General features: G+C 42.7%; 1 protein-coding gene across 7 annotated transcripts in view; it reads left to right on the top strand.

Annotated features, from left to right (window-relative positions):
- Positions 1–15,243, top strand: part of LOC308200365 (uncharacterized protein) — a 67,207-nt gene that overhangs the window by 27,490 nt on the left and 24,474 nt on the right. For all 7 annotated transcript variants that reach the window (XR_013955559.1, XR_013955560.1, XR_013955561.1 and 4 more), the window contains exons 2-3: positions 3,378–3,467; positions 13,614–13,959. The gene's annotated coding sequence lies outside the window, so the exon portion shown is untranslated. The remainder of the gene's footprint in view (positions 1–3,377; positions 3,468–13,613; positions 13,960–15,243) is intronic.

Below are 15,243 nucleotides of genomic sequence, written 5' to 3'. Positions count from 1 at the left end.
TTGAAATAATGTCTTTTTTTTGTGAGGAATGTTAAATACAAGTCTCAATGAATTCAGTGCGCGGCCTGTATTTTGCCCAGTACAAGGAAAAACACCTGACTGCATTTCCCTCTGTGTTCACCAGGCAAAACGGCTCGGGTGCTTGCAGGAGACAGGCTCCAGCTCCAGTCTCCCATGGGACGTGGTGGGGAGTGCTGCTGCTGTTCTCCTCTTCGGGCAGGAAAATGGTACCCCCAAAATGTGATGTACCCCTTCACCAAACTTGGTGGCATTTGCCAAGGTTGTTAGTTCATGGCCTGCTCTTCTATTAAAATGTGTGTGCGCCTTCCAGGTGAGGTTATTTAGTGATGCAATCTTATTTATTTTTTTTTTTAACGGTAGGCAGCATCGTTTGTGTGCTTCAGCTTTATTGCGTGACTGGTTGTGTTGTGGGAGGAAGAAACTTTATTGGACTTGTACCAGTTTATGCTGTATTTAAATTACGTCCTGAGACACTTTTCTTCAGAAGTTGTTGCATTTGTATTCAAAACCACCGCTCTGAAAATAGTCCGTATTACTGGAAAGTGAGCCCCAAAACTATTTTTTTGTTTTGTTGGAGTCTGAGGAGCAGTTAGCTCCAACTACAATATCTTAGAGTTACAATCTGGTAAGGTTGTCTTCTTACACATGGAAAAAAAAAATAATAAAAATATATATATATATGAATTTACAGAAATTTCAGGGCTGCTTCTCACATTAACAGAGCACAGAAATCCCCATATCCATGACAGAAAATGAGGCAAAAGGACATCAGTACCCAGGGTTAAGTGGTGGTCATGGCTCAAGCAGCTGACAAACCTGGTTTTCAACTAAAGAGGAAAAAAATATCTCTACAGCCAAATGTATGTTGCTCAATCCTCCAGTATTCCCAGTCCACTTAAACTTCTCTAATGAGAAATTAAGAGTGAGGCAGACCGTGGCACTAAGAAAGTTTTGATTTATGCCTCCAGAGGATTCGGTCAATAGTCCCAGGCTGAATGCAAGGCTGAAACATGAAGGCGTCCATCACGGTAGGCCCGTGGTCACTCTTGAGAAAGGGGCCTGCCAATACTCTCGCTGTTCTTTGGAATTTATTAATAAAGAAATGGGGAAAAAAATTATAAATCACATCTTGGGGAAAAATAAAAGCAGAATTGGTGTCAGAGCTGAATCAATGTGCAGCATTACTAGGTTACCTGTTTCAAAAATGAGACTGATGTGATTTTGTACAAATACACATTAGCCATAAAACAAAGGGCATTTTAGGAGAAATAGGACTTCTGCATAATTTAAACAGGCAGGTTTCCTTGGACATAAATGGGAATTGAATAAGGCCTTAGGCATTTTTCTATTCATACATTAAGAATTATTAAGATAGACTACCGGACTTACAAATGCTGATAATAGAGGCATAGAGACACCCGAGTCACAGGAGAAATCTTATGTTGCACTTAAAGCCCTGTAATTGGTCTCTAATTATTGATTGCAGCAGAGTTCCTTGAATACAGTAGCAGCTCATGTTGGGGGATAATTTATGTTCATGGAGAATTATTACCAAAGCCACACGTTATAATATGCTTAAATATCTTTATGCTTTATGGAATGTAGAATATTCTGAGTGCTAAGTAAAATAAATAAAATGCTTTGGGGAAGACTTGAATGTGGTCTTCTCTTGGTCGTGTGGAGTTCAGAGTCAGCAGATATTGCTTTACTCTTGCTTCAGAAAGCCAGAGGAAAGCTCCCAGCAAAAGAGGAGCGAGCCTCAGCAGGACTTCAGTGTGTTAAATCATAGTTCTGAATTTATGCTGCTTTTTCACGTTGGATTAATTTTTAGGAGTAGATACTGAGTATTCAACTGACCTGATGGCTAAAACTTAATTGCTGATGAGGTTAATTAAAAAAAAATATTAAAAAAAAAATCGTTGCAGCAGTGTAGGTTCCTCATCACGCGGTACCCAGTTCCCCAGGTGGTGCTGCAGTCTGGGCAGCAGGCTCAGAGCTGTCAGCAGCATGTTCAGGAGTCTTCCTCTTCTTCCTCTTCTTTCCTCTGTTGTAAGCAAGACCTGAGCAGAGTGGTGATCTGGAACATTTTTGTTTTTAACTCTGTCCTCCTCGCTACATGGGGAAAAAAAAAAGTCTCCCTGTAGAAAAGCTTGTGATTCTGACAAATGGCAGAGAAGTTCAATCCCTCCCATGAAGAAGAGCGAAGTCTCAAGAGGAGAAGAGGGAAAAGGATAATGCTGGGTGCTTGTGCAAGGGCTGAGCATCTAGGCAGGGAGAGGAGGAGAGCAGCTTTGACTTCAGGAGAGAGCTAAGAAAGAAGAACTCTGATCCAGAGCAGCTGAAGTGGAAGGCTGTTCAGCTGGGGGCCATGGGCGGTGCGGGGGCTCCCCGTGGCATCCCTGCGGGGCTCTCGCCACCTCCTCTGCTCTGTGCTGCCTTCCTCAGCTGGGCGTGGGGGAGGAATTTTCCTCTGGCATCCCCTCCAGCTGGGTGTGGGAGGTGTTCAGCTTCATCGCCATCTGCTAAGGAGGTGTTAGAGAACAGAGGGCTTTTTCCCTGTTCTATTTCAAGAAAGAAGGAAAAAAAGGAATTTGTGTGTGTTTCTGTGTCAGAGTTTGCAGTTTACAGTAATAATAGCAAAACCCCATGTAACAGCTGCAGAAGTTCTCATGTACACTTGCACAGAAATATGAAATAATTATTGCAGTCAGTTCTTTTCAATGTTAATAGAATAGGATTTTTTCCTCCCAAAGCAACACTGTTACAACCAAAAGGGATAGAGTTAACAGTCAATTTTGTGATCCTATAATAATAATTCATTATTACTGCTTTGATTTCCTTTATACAGTGGCCCAAGAGCGGTAATCCAGAAGCAGTGGGTTGGTGGTTTTGGTGCTCATGCTTCTCACACATGGCTCCAGCACCCTACTGATGCCAAAAGATGACCTGGGTCAGGGCAACCCCGTGAAACAATGCACTCCCTATTTATCAATCCCTAAGTGATCTCTGAAATCAGGTCATAGATTCTAGTCCAAATTTCCCTGTAAATCTTCTTAGCTTTATTTTCATGTATACTTCTGTGTAAATCTGCATTTCTTTAGGTGGTGCAATATGGAGGAAATTAAATCTAGCTCAGTGAAATCAGTAATATTTGAAATTATTTTTCAAGTTCTTACTAAGACTTGATTTAGCAAAGATTTTGTGTAGTTGCTGGACTATGGACTGAGATCAACAGATGTTTTGTTCCCATCCAGGCTAATGATGATAAGATTAATGTGTTTCATTATTTGTTTTCAAAGTCCTGGCATCATCTTTGAATGCGTACCTAATGGAAAAATTATTTCTTTTCCCGAAAGGTCATGGAAGTGTTGAATGACTCCGGTAGCTGAATCACCACGTTTCTTCAGGTTTCCCCTCTGATGCCACACTGACTCGCAGATACTTACGTGAGTAATCCTGCGTGTGACTTCGAAGCATTTACACGCAGCTCCTTTACACGCTTGGGAAAAGCTCTGCTGTTCGGGGGGCTGCAGACACTTCCCTGCTCCGGGGAGCTGTGCAGCCCTGGTGCTGAGCGAGGAGCCGAGTGATGCGCATCAGTCAGCTCTCGGCAGTGCTGCTGCAGTCGGAGGGCTTGGTGTGTCAGTAGGTGTCAGCATTCAGTTGCTGTGTAATTGAGCACTGTGATTGAATGCTCATGGCAACACGCCTGCGGAATTAATGCCAAGTACTCTACAAACCGTGCTTTAGGATAGGATTATTCAACCAGAAGTTTCTGGATACAGAAAGGGAAAAAGATCCTTACAGCTCTGTTTGGTGTCCAAACCCCCAGTTTCTTCACTGGAAACACCACTGTGCTCCGTCGCACCTGCTGACAGCACAGTGTGTGAAGATGAGCACTTGCCCCTATAGTGTTGTGCAAGTGTTGTGACCACTTGCTCACCTGTGTCTGTGCCTGCCCTTGGGTGGGTTGGGGTGCTGCTGGCGGCACGAGCCCCTGCTCCTTCTCCTTGAGAAGTGGATACGTGCCTTGGACAATTTGCTGGCAAAAGTCTCTGCTGATAGCTGTAGAGCACCTGTGGCAGCACCTCCTTCTCTAACCATGTTACAGCCTCCCGGTTTTCCAGGCCTGTGACTGTAGGTTAGCGTTCAGTCGGTGCATTAGGATTAGCTGGTGCGCGCCCTAACATCAATCTCTCTGGGGGAGGCTGAAAACTTAGTGCATTGAGGACACTCCTGGAAGGGTTGTCAGAGGGGTTTCTGAGCTCACGTTACCTGGTGAAGTGATGGGACTATGGCTTCCTTGCTGCTTCCTGCTCGTTTTCAGGAGGGATGATGTGAGGAAGCACAGCTCTGTGGCTTTCCTGCAAAACAAGGCTTCTGGCTTGGCCCATCTGTACAAGGAGACCGTGTGGGAACATAATGAATCTGGAAATCATGCACAGGTTACAGCTTGGGTACTATGGAAAATAAAGTAATGCGTGGAAGCTGCATGCATTTATATGCAACAATGTGATATGAGTTTTAGAGATGCTATGGTTGTTACTGCTCTTAAATTACCTCCCTGGATCTGCACACGTGTGCACAGTCAGGTTCTGGCACACCAGTCCTTGGTCAGTGCTTCAGCCGTCAGCCAGGGCTGCTGCTTCGTGCAGATTGCTGCCTGGTGGAACTAATTAACTTGCTCTGTGTAATTGGCTTTGTGAGGAGCAAAGAACCCCTTTGAACTAAGATCTGGTGCAGTTATTTTCATATCCATGTTAATGCTGTTTCCTCTAGTAGACGCAGGGTTTTTAACTTCTCCGAGCCCTTCTGGTTCATGCTTTCTGTTTCTTCCCTCTTTCTCTTCCTAGCCGCTGTAACTGCTGGCATCAGGTGAAACAGCATGAAGAAATACTTTTTTCACAGACCTGCTGTGCAAATGACATTGGATTTACAAACCTGAAGGGGGCTTGCTTGCCTTCCCAGCCTGTCAGTCTCAGGAAAACTTCACTTCAGCTGCAAAACGCAGCTGTAGGAAACGTGTGAGGTTCTGCAGTGAGCACGGGGGAGGAAGGTGCAGTGATGGGAAACCTCTCAGAGGTGGCCAGGTCCTCTGTTCAGTGTTAGGAGCAGATCAGGTGTCATGTCAGGCAGTGCCTGAGGCAAGGTCTCTCCAGCTTTACTCCTTATGGTCTAACTCAGTCAACTGAGAGTCTTCTTGTATCTTGTCAGAGGGAATGGGCTGAGAACTGTGTCATACCCCGTTTATTTCCCATAGCGAGGTGGCTGCATGCTGAGCTGCGCCAGCCTTGAGGGATTATCCAAAATACAGCACTTGCCAAGACCGGCTCCCTTCCTGCCTCCTCGAGGAAGAGGCTGTGGCCTCATCTCCTCTTCTCTATGGTGCCGAGAGCTGTGTCCATGCCGCTCTGGGAGATGAGCCCACCCGGTGCTGAGCCTGTGCTGTGCTGGGCAGGGACGCGGTGGTGGCTGCCAGCACCGATGTGTGGCCCCATTGCTGCACCCAACCAGGCCCAGTTTCTCCAGCTGTCATTGAGAGATCAAATCATTCATTTGTGAAGTAGTTAAAATCCAGATGCAAAAAGTATTGCTAATCATGGAGTTGAGGTAGTGGTGGTACAGGGATTTCTGTTGTTATTACTGATTTACAGTATTGGTGAAGGAAGAATTATTACCCATTGCTCATCAAGCACTCCTTAACCACTGTGCTGCAAGAATATAGCTGGTGCTAGCAACTAATCTTCTTGTAGGCTTTTGTGAAAAACGCAGGATTATCCCCTTCATTTCACCCATTCAGCTTGTTTCTAGCTCATTTTGCCTTGTTATTTCTCTAAAGAACGCCAATTCTGCCTCGTGATTCCATCCCTTCCTGGCTGACACATTGATCCTTCCTCGGGAGGCTCCGTAGTGTATTCCTCAGTAGTTCAGTATTACAGCCTACCCTCAGTATAATGATTTCATTTAAACACTAAGACTTTCTCATCCTACAAGTTTAAAATATGTTGTGTTTTGCTGTGCTGCTGTCTGCATTCAATGACTTCACGCCAGCAGAAGTGAATCCGGAGCACCACGGGATGAGGCGGTGTGTTTAATGGAATCATTATTTCTAGGAAGGAACAAAGCAGTGTCATTTCTTGCAGCATTCAGACTTTCCAATTTAATTCTTTCTTAAATACTCTGTGAGGAAGAGGGGAGGAGCTTTCTGTGGGCAGAAATAGAAGTGGTGCTGGGCATGGGTGTTTGTCAGGCTTCAGGGGCTGTGTGCCACAGGTTGGGTGAGTGCAGCTCTGCATTGTGTTGTAACGAGCACAAGAAAACCACCTGGTAATTCCTGACCTAGGGCGAGCTGCATGGGCTGCGTTGTGGTTGCAAAGGATAAACTTGTCTGAAGGACCACTCATCACTTGGGCAGAGCAAGTGAAGTTGGGACATGGTAAATACTGCTGGCATCAGGCAGTCAGGGTTAAAAGCCCGACAAGTCAGCTGTGTGAAGTGAGAGGAGTTCCGTGGATCCAGTGTGGTTTTTGCACCAGGGGGCTGATCTTTCTGTAGTGATGTGCAAGCTATTCCTGGAAGGGTCCTTTGCCACATCTGATAGAGATGGGAACATTTTTAATTACCGTTTGTTTTTGGTAAAAACCTACCTATCTGCAGATCTGGCAAACACTTTGTGAAGAGATTGTTTTTATTTATTGCAGCATAGACAATCAGACACAACCAAACGTGGCGAATTCATATTTTTGAAAGCAAATGGATTTATGGCTTTGGATTATAATATATTTTCGGTCCCAAATTAAGTTGGTTTATATATGTATTTGTTTTGGGATTGGAAAAAAAACCAAAAAATTGTTGCTTTTTTTCCTTCCTCCCTTACGTTCACACAGTGAGAATAAGGGAAGGTGCCTGGGTCTCCTGCTGGGTGATACCTACCTGGGCTTACCCTCCTACAGCGGTGGGTTCCACCTTAGAGCACTACTGACCTCCAAGCCAGCAGCGAATAGAAATACGCTTTGGCTATAATCACCTTCCTGGAGCCACAGGAGAACCCTGGTGCCTTTTCTCCATGCCGAGCAGGGGAGCACGGTGGCTGTCCCTCGTGGCGGTGCGGCCACAATTGATGTTAATTTCTGTGCCCATACTAAGCCTATGTAAACTCTGATGGTCGCTCGGGCCAATACTTCTGCACCGTTATTTAATCCTATTTTCCTGCTTTACATAAGCAGTTTACCAGCACGTGATGATTTGATTTTCTTGGCACCCCACTTACTTCTCACTTTTCTTTATCAGTTGATTTACTGCTTCTAGGCAGAAGATGAATAGTTTGCACTTTGTACTCTTAAATCAAAACAGAATGGAGAAGACTGGTTTAATCATATTTTATTCCAACCTCACTTATCTGTATCACCTATTGCTTAGCCCTGTCAGGAGTGATATGTCTGCAATATCCTATCTGTGGTGTTTGCTCACCACAGTACCACAGGTTTTGCTTATTCATGATTCCAGCATTGTTTTAGAACAAAGCTGTGAGAAGAGGGCTCCGAGCAGTTCAGTGCTGCTTCTGGTGGTTTGAACAATGAGACCGAGATGAGTTGGGAACAGCAATTCAGTAATAGTTTACCTTTCCATTTAAACCTTGGCACAGTTTGAATATGAACTGTAAGCTAGGTCTTAGTTTCGCATGGTGTTTACGCATATTTCTAATGCTAAACATGTGTCAAGCTTTCCAGCTATGTGTATTTCATCTGAAATAGTTGAAGTATGTGAACCAGTGGTTGTTTTAACGCGGGCTTGTGAAGTTTCTTGAATCTCGGTCTGAATGCAAAAACAGGTTTTGTATTTTTGATTTGAGTTCAATTCATACTGGGTTATAAAGCAGAAATAAAAGCAACTTAATGAAAATATATTTAACACTTTTTTTTTTGGTGATGTAGTCTTATCTTAGATGAAAACAAATGTTTGGACCATTTTTCCAACTGGATTTGAATTCTGTGGTTCAAGTTTCATGAATGTACGTCCCTAATATTTTGGATAAAGCATCTGGAAACTAGCAATCCATTCCTTTCATAGCCAAAATGTAACATTAAAACTGTTTCAGTACAGCTTGGCAATGAAAAATGTTTTAAATATCAAAGTACTACAGGGTGAAAGATTTAACTTTGAAAATTAAATAATCAAATGAGTTGACATTACTGTGTGTATACACACGTGGTGCATTCAAATTATTTCTCATCAAAAGACAAATCTCTTGCAAAGGCAGACAGTGACAGGATATTTTTCCATTGCTTTTTTTCTTGAACTGTATTTGAGCTGGCATGATGTATATAGCGGAGCTTACCTTTAAACAGAGTTGGGTCTTCAGCCTGAAGCATGCCAGAGCTTTCTGCTCTGCCGCAGTGGTCTTCTGCTTCTCGCAGTAGAGCAATTAAAGATATCCTTTATTTGATCAGCTGGAGAGCATTGTTGGTGTAATTTTCATTTTCTTACTTGCCTCTTACCAGCATATGAAATAATTTATAAGATTTATAACAGCCTGAGCAATACTGTGTGTGGCTGCGAACAGTTCTTCAGAATTTTCCATTTCTTTCATTGAAGTGTAGCCACATAAATGGTACTTGGTGTTTTCTGTCTTGTTTGCTATTTTATTGCCTGTGAATCAAGCAATGGAAAAGCTTGAGTGTTCAACTCCAAAGGTTTAGGCTCGAAACCAGGTTCTGCCATCACTTAGCACTGTGGTCCCTTTGAGGGGACTAAGCTAAATTGAATTCCATCTTTTCCAAGGCTACAGCAAACACTACAGTCCTGGCTGAGCAAGGCTTTCTCCAGTTAAAAATGGCTTTTTAATTTTGTCCACTCATCATGTTATTATGTACAAATTTTTCTGAGCAATCAAAGGAAATTATGAAGATCCAAACTACTGCATTACTGAGATAAAATACAACTTTCAATTCAGTTGGGCTAATTGAATTATTGGCCACCTCAGCCTGTGAGCTGTGGTGTGAATCAGCATGGAAGTGATTCATGCTGAACCACCACAGGACGGTGGGAGAGGCAGCCTGAAGGATACATGTGCTCTGAGCAGCTAAAACTAATTTTAAACAATATAGACAAAAATGTTTGTTCTAAAGGTCTTGGCTTGACCAGTCAATAACACCCCCCACACCCTCCTCTTACGTTTTCATTCTTAAGCATTGTTCAGTCTGAGCTTTGTTTTAGTGCCCTGGGACTCGCTGAAGCCCCAGCCTGCTAGTCCCCTTGCACGATGATACTTTACTCTTTCACCACCCATAAAGCCAATTAGTAAAACCAAAGGTTTCTTCCTGTACAAAAAATAAGAGGTTAGAATATGTACCTAGCAATCCTTTGTAACCTTTGGGGAAGTGCCGTGCGATATTTAGAGGTGAGCTCCTAGCCCTGGTGGTGCGGGGGCCAGGCTGCCCAACGCGGGAGCTGCTCTGCTCGGGAGGAAGCAGCTGAGACTGAGGCTTTTGCTCAGGAGCAGCTGAGGCTATTAGGTGGTACAGGTAGCTAGTGCACTCCATGGCTGCTCAATATAATGCATAAGAGCAGCCTGAACCCTTCTGAAAGCACTGGGATTTTGGGAGATGAAACTGTTGAATGCCTCCTGTGTTCTGCTGAAGCAAGACCTGCTCTAAAACTCAGGAAATCAATAGGCTTTTCCTGGTGTCCTTAACTCTCACCATTATTAAATTGCTATTCTTCTCTTGCTGCTCTTCTAACTATATTTGTTATTTTTAAGACTGATGCAGCTGCAGAGTCGTGTCTTACCTCCTGTCGTTGAGATCTTACTGAGTGTTTAAAGATGGGACTCATCCTTTTGAGCTTAACTTTGCCTTAGCTTTCTTGCCTGATAAATGAAGAAAACATCTTCTCACGATAGCTGTCTTTCTCCATCAGTTATGGAATATCAGCCACACATTTCAACAGCTATCACTGAAATGAAAAATACCCTCTGCGTCTAAGTGGACATAGCTCTAAAAGACTAATGGTGGGAATCGTAGGTGGACCTACGAGTTGTTCTGCCCTCTGAAGAAACCTTTCTGACTTGCCTCTCTTGCAGTCATTCTTACCATCTTCTTTGTGAAAAAGCAATTTTAGCTGTAGGCTTTGTTGTTGTTTTGTGCTGACTGTCTTTGGAAATAGTAGAGGAATTATGGAAATTTCAGTTAGGAAATAGTCGTTTTGAACATTATCTATTTGGTTCAGTTTCTTCCAGAACACACTTAAAGAACATATAGAAATCATTTTTCAGTCTTAAAGCTCAAATTGTCTTGTGAGTATGTCACTTTTGAGTGAAGAAATGGATTGACATTGATTTTTCTTTTCTCCCTTTTACACCAGTATCCAAGTTTTTTTGTGTCAGTTTGATTCGACAGAAACTGAGATCTGCCTTTATTATTTTTAGACTACTGACAGCTCAGTGTCTGTGACACATAGGGAAAGTTCCACATGCTTCTGACAGAGATTACCCTGCTTAATGTTTTCTTTTTCTTACGTTTCTCGTGAATACCATACCACATTGACTCCAAAGTGAATGAATGCTGGTTAAGATGCACAGTAACTGAATTGACTTTGATTTCTGGATTTAGGCGACATGTCCATGACTTTCTGCCAGCTCACACCTGAAAATCATTCTGAAAATCTCTGCTAGAACAACAGCTCCTGTGTGCGCTTGGGACCACTGGAAAGCACCACCCCCGGAGCTGCTAGCTTCTAGTGCCCAGGAGCTACGTCTCTGTGACAACAAAAAGTGAAGAAAAAGATCACCGAGATCTCAGAATAGGTGTGTGTTTCATAGGCAGAGCAAATGTGTCCCAAATGTGTGTAGGGGGCTCAGTCTGAGCCGCAGTGACCTGAAGCTACGTGCCCCTTTGGTGTCCTGTGAGCATGAGCAGCCCGAGGCTTGGTGTGCCCCATGCCCCACGGCGGGGCCGGGCTTTGCTCAGGGTGGCTGTGTGCCCTCCTGCCAGCAGTCACCCTTGGTTCAGGTCTGCCTTCCTCTGCTGCCTTAAAATCATGGCGCTTTCCTTCTGAACTTGGCCTCTGAGCTCTTGAGTTTGTTGCCACATGTTCTAAAAGGAGCAGACTCCTGGTTACGCACAGTGAACACCCACTGCTCCCTCTACTATTGCTCCAGTGACTTTATTCTGTAAAGCCTATGATGCACTAGGATTAACCTTCCTGTCTGTATTACTCCTTTTGTCACCATTATTAAGGCTCTGGTATCTATATAATATATATTGAGTTTGCCATTGTACGTCTTTCTCTTTACTATGCGTTGGGTATATCCCAAATTTCTCACGGTGAATTTAGAAGGACAAGTCTAAGTGTAATTCAGAGTGCTTTCATGTGCATGAAGAACTCCTCTAGTAATTACCCATGCAATTTATATATTGGCAAGTCAAGGGTCACACATGCTCATTAAGCGTGCAGCCCTGGATGTGTGTGCAAGAGGTGAGGTGTGTTTTGAGTTGGGCCTGTCAGGTGTAACCCTGCTGCTCTTGGATGCTCCTGCTGGAGGAGTTGCTTGTGGTGCATCACATCCCTGGGATACACAGGCTAGTAAATCCTTTGGCTAATGTAAGTACATCAGCCTGGATGTCTGTGGTGCATAGGAAAAAAAAGGCAGAAATAAAGTCTAGCTAATAACTTAACTGAGGATCCAGCAGTGAATAATTTGCAGATTAATGAGTGAAGACAGTCCATGCAAGTAGCAGTAAAGGAGTGCAATGCCTTGTTAAATGTCCCACTTTTCATTCCCTGGCCGTTTTTCCTATAGAAGCATCCTCTAGTCTCCCTGCCTCATTGATTCACTGTCTATTTGCAAATCACATTTGAAAACATATTTCTTCTTCAGTGATTATAGGTTCTAATTCTTTTTTTTTCCTCTGCCATTATTTTAACTTTATGTTATGCAATTCTGTAAATCATGAGGGAAATATTTCTTTGTGAATTACACCTTGTGGAATAAAGGTATGTTGGACTGAACAGAATCTGGGTACAGAATCCGTCAAGGAGGTCAGATACTGGGCAAGAGCAACTGTGTTAAGCCGTTCATCTGTGGAACACAGGCTCGAACCAAGTCACTGTTTGGCTGTACCTAAAGTGTGGTGTGTTATTCTGGCTGTCATGTGGATGCCAGTAAAGATTTTTGCTTTCAGAATGCAAACAAGAGTATGTTGCAGCCAGGTTTTTGAACTGGGACTGATAGCTTTAAATGATGGACGAAGGTGGGAGCAACTCTTGGGCAGCATATAGAGGCTACAGTAGAGAGAAATGTCAGATATTATTTATTGTCTGTTGTAAATTAATTCTCATTTAAGCTTGTTTGTAAGTCTTTTCCCCTGTGTGATTGGCAAATATTTCAGAAATCGGGCTCCACTGGTACGTGATGCTCGCGGAAACCTGCATGTCGCAGGGTACACGCAACAGGCTGCAGTTAACTCCGAGTCACCTGGCATTGTGGTTTCTTCCTGTTAGGTGATTTATTGGTCTGGGTCTGTATGTTACAAATACAAATCTGTTTTACTTTTTCTAGGGGTGTGTACGGGGGGGTGCTAATTAATTTGGCAAGTTTCAGTTTACATGCATCTGTTTAACTAAATTGCAAGGGTCAATTATATGTTCAATCTGATTGTTGATGTCTGTGATTAGATGTACTCAATTTGATTTTTTTTGCCAGAAATTATTTTTTTATTAAAAACTCTAGTCTTTCTGTCTACCTTATATACTTTCTGTGTATGGATATTTGTATACATGCATTTAGCTAAGTATAGGCTCTTCAACTACATTTTTTATAATTTTTCTTTGTTTTACAGAAACACTTGCTATCATTTTATATGAACAGGCAAAAGGAGATTTGTAAGAAGATACAGATGGAAGGCTTCAGGGTGTTGATAACAAAAACAATTAATAAAAAAGGGGGTGGGGGCTATCCTTGTCACTGCACAATCACCGGCTTTCCCGGCTTTCAGCAGTTTGCAGCTGTGGGATTTCCCAGTCCTCCAACCTTCCCTTTGATGCTCTACTTATCTACTGAACAGGCAGATTTTATTTCCCCACCTCATTCACCTTGATCTTGACCCAGAAAGACAATTATTTAAATTCCAAGGACCCATTAATCTTTGACATCCTCATAGAACAGAGCAAATCAGCTGCTTTTATAATGCAGATATCTATCTTGTTGGAAATGGTCTGAGATCAAAAGGTTACAGGTGAATGAGGAGCCAGTAACGATTTACGGAGCTATTTCTGCCATTGAGATCTCTTCACCAGGGGCCGATCCCTTGTGAAACACATCTGGAGTTTCATCTGTGTTGTGGTTTTCTTCACAGTCTTTATTACAGACTATCTTAGATATAAATCCAAACCAGCCTTGGGGGTCCAAATGGTTTTACATCTGGAATTTGTGCTAATCCAGGTCACAAAACATTGCATGTACAAGGATATTTTTCCTTGTCTGGTGGCCCAGCTCTGTTAGTCTGATTATAGCAATGAATTACAAAGAAAATTTTTCAGTGTGTTTTTCTTTGATGGATGAGTGCACTTTCTCTTCTTTTTCCCCTTTATAGACCAGACTGAAGGATGTATTTGATCACCAAGAGTTAATTATTAAAGAGGGAAAGGAACATTCATTTCAAAAGCAGATGGTTTTCTACATTCACAGTAAACTGGCAGCAAGGCAGTTTCCTCCAGCTCTGTGGTCCTTTATCAATATGCAGCTAAGTATCAAATGAAAATAAATAATGGAAAGAATATTGCATCAATTTTTCCCCCCTCCATGAGAGAATAATATGGCCTTGTCTTACCAGTCACCAAAGGAAAGAAGACAAAGAGGTTAAAGTTTTGGGATTCATTTCTGGATCTGCATGGTTCACTGATTTACATGCCATGGAGCATCTGCTCATCAAATTACAGGTATTTATATAAAGGAATAATGCTAACTACTATACTAAAAAGCAAAACATTCACGTGGTGGTGGGTGGGGCGGGGGGGAATAGCCATGTGTTTACTAAGTATGCTACTCTTTGACTGCTGTAGGGGCTTGGGCTGATATACTTTGATGGGCATTGGGTAAAACCAAATTCATTGCACTCCACATGAGTTTTGAGTCTTTCAGAGCTTTCACTTAAAAAAATCATTAAGAAATAACCATTCTAGGCAGAGCTCTGACCAGCTGGCATGTTGGCTACCAACCCTTTCAGAAATAGGATTTAAGGGCTTTCATATGTTTGCAAACCAACCACTCTTGATATGTGTGAACTGTCCTTCTCTCCTCCTTCCATCCCACCTTGTGTATAAAAATACCAGACTGTTAATCCTAGAAAATACTTAGGCATTTTGAACAGTTGCTTCAAAACTACTTTTACTGCAAATATTGCCTAAGCAATTAATACACCCAATTTCTAATGCAATAAATAGAAGTTGTCCACAGAAACCTCCTTGTGAAGATTATAGGAAGTGGGAAAAATTAAACTTTGGAGATGGTTATAGATGTGTAAGGTGATGGGCCATTCTTTCATTCTTTTCAAAACATCCGTGTAAGTTAAAGATGTTAAAACAATAATAAATTCATTTCTGAGTAAAGTAATCTGCCATACACCAACTGAAAGTATTACTTCTATAAGGCAGTATTGCACTTAAGTGATAGTAAAGGTACTTTGAAATGTAGCAACTTGGTCTGGTGTTATTGTATGCTTTGCTTTGAATACTGAACACCTTCTGTATGTACAAATATGGGGACAGTGTGATGATGGTACATGGCGTGTTAAACTTCATTTTCCAATTGAAATTCACTTGTAACAATATTAAAACAGGTACTGTATTAATGAGTTTGCTCAAAATTCCACTTTAGTGGCTTCTCTGAAATTCTGTTATCGTCACGGCTGGTATCAACCACCTCAGACTCAGTTCTCTCTGTTTTCCATGCCTGTGGTGCCTCTCCGCTGGCCTCCGGTCAGAGCTGTGCCTGCCCTCTCCCAACCTCGGGTGCTCACCTGCTGGCTCCCATTTGCGTTTCCTGGCTCCTGTGCGTGGCCAGTTCACCTCCACATACACCAAATGGGCTGGAGGGTAGTTTTGGGGCTCGGGTGCAGTTCTTCCTAATTGGTTGAGCATCTGCTTTTGTTGAAACCGGTCCAAATCTTTCTGCAGATACAACAGAGAGAAAAGTCCAATCTGGGCTGAATGCCAGCTAGGCAC

Source organism: Anser brachyrhynchus (assembly GCF_964034855.1).
Source record: "Anser brachyrhynchus genome assembly, chromosome: 10".
NCBI classification, from domain to species: domain Eukaryota; kingdom Metazoa; phylum Chordata; class Aves; order Anseriformes; family Anatidae; genus Anser; species Anser brachyrhynchus.
Note: the sequence above shows the minus strand (reverse complement) of the source record. Positions and strands in the feature narration are given on the sequence as shown.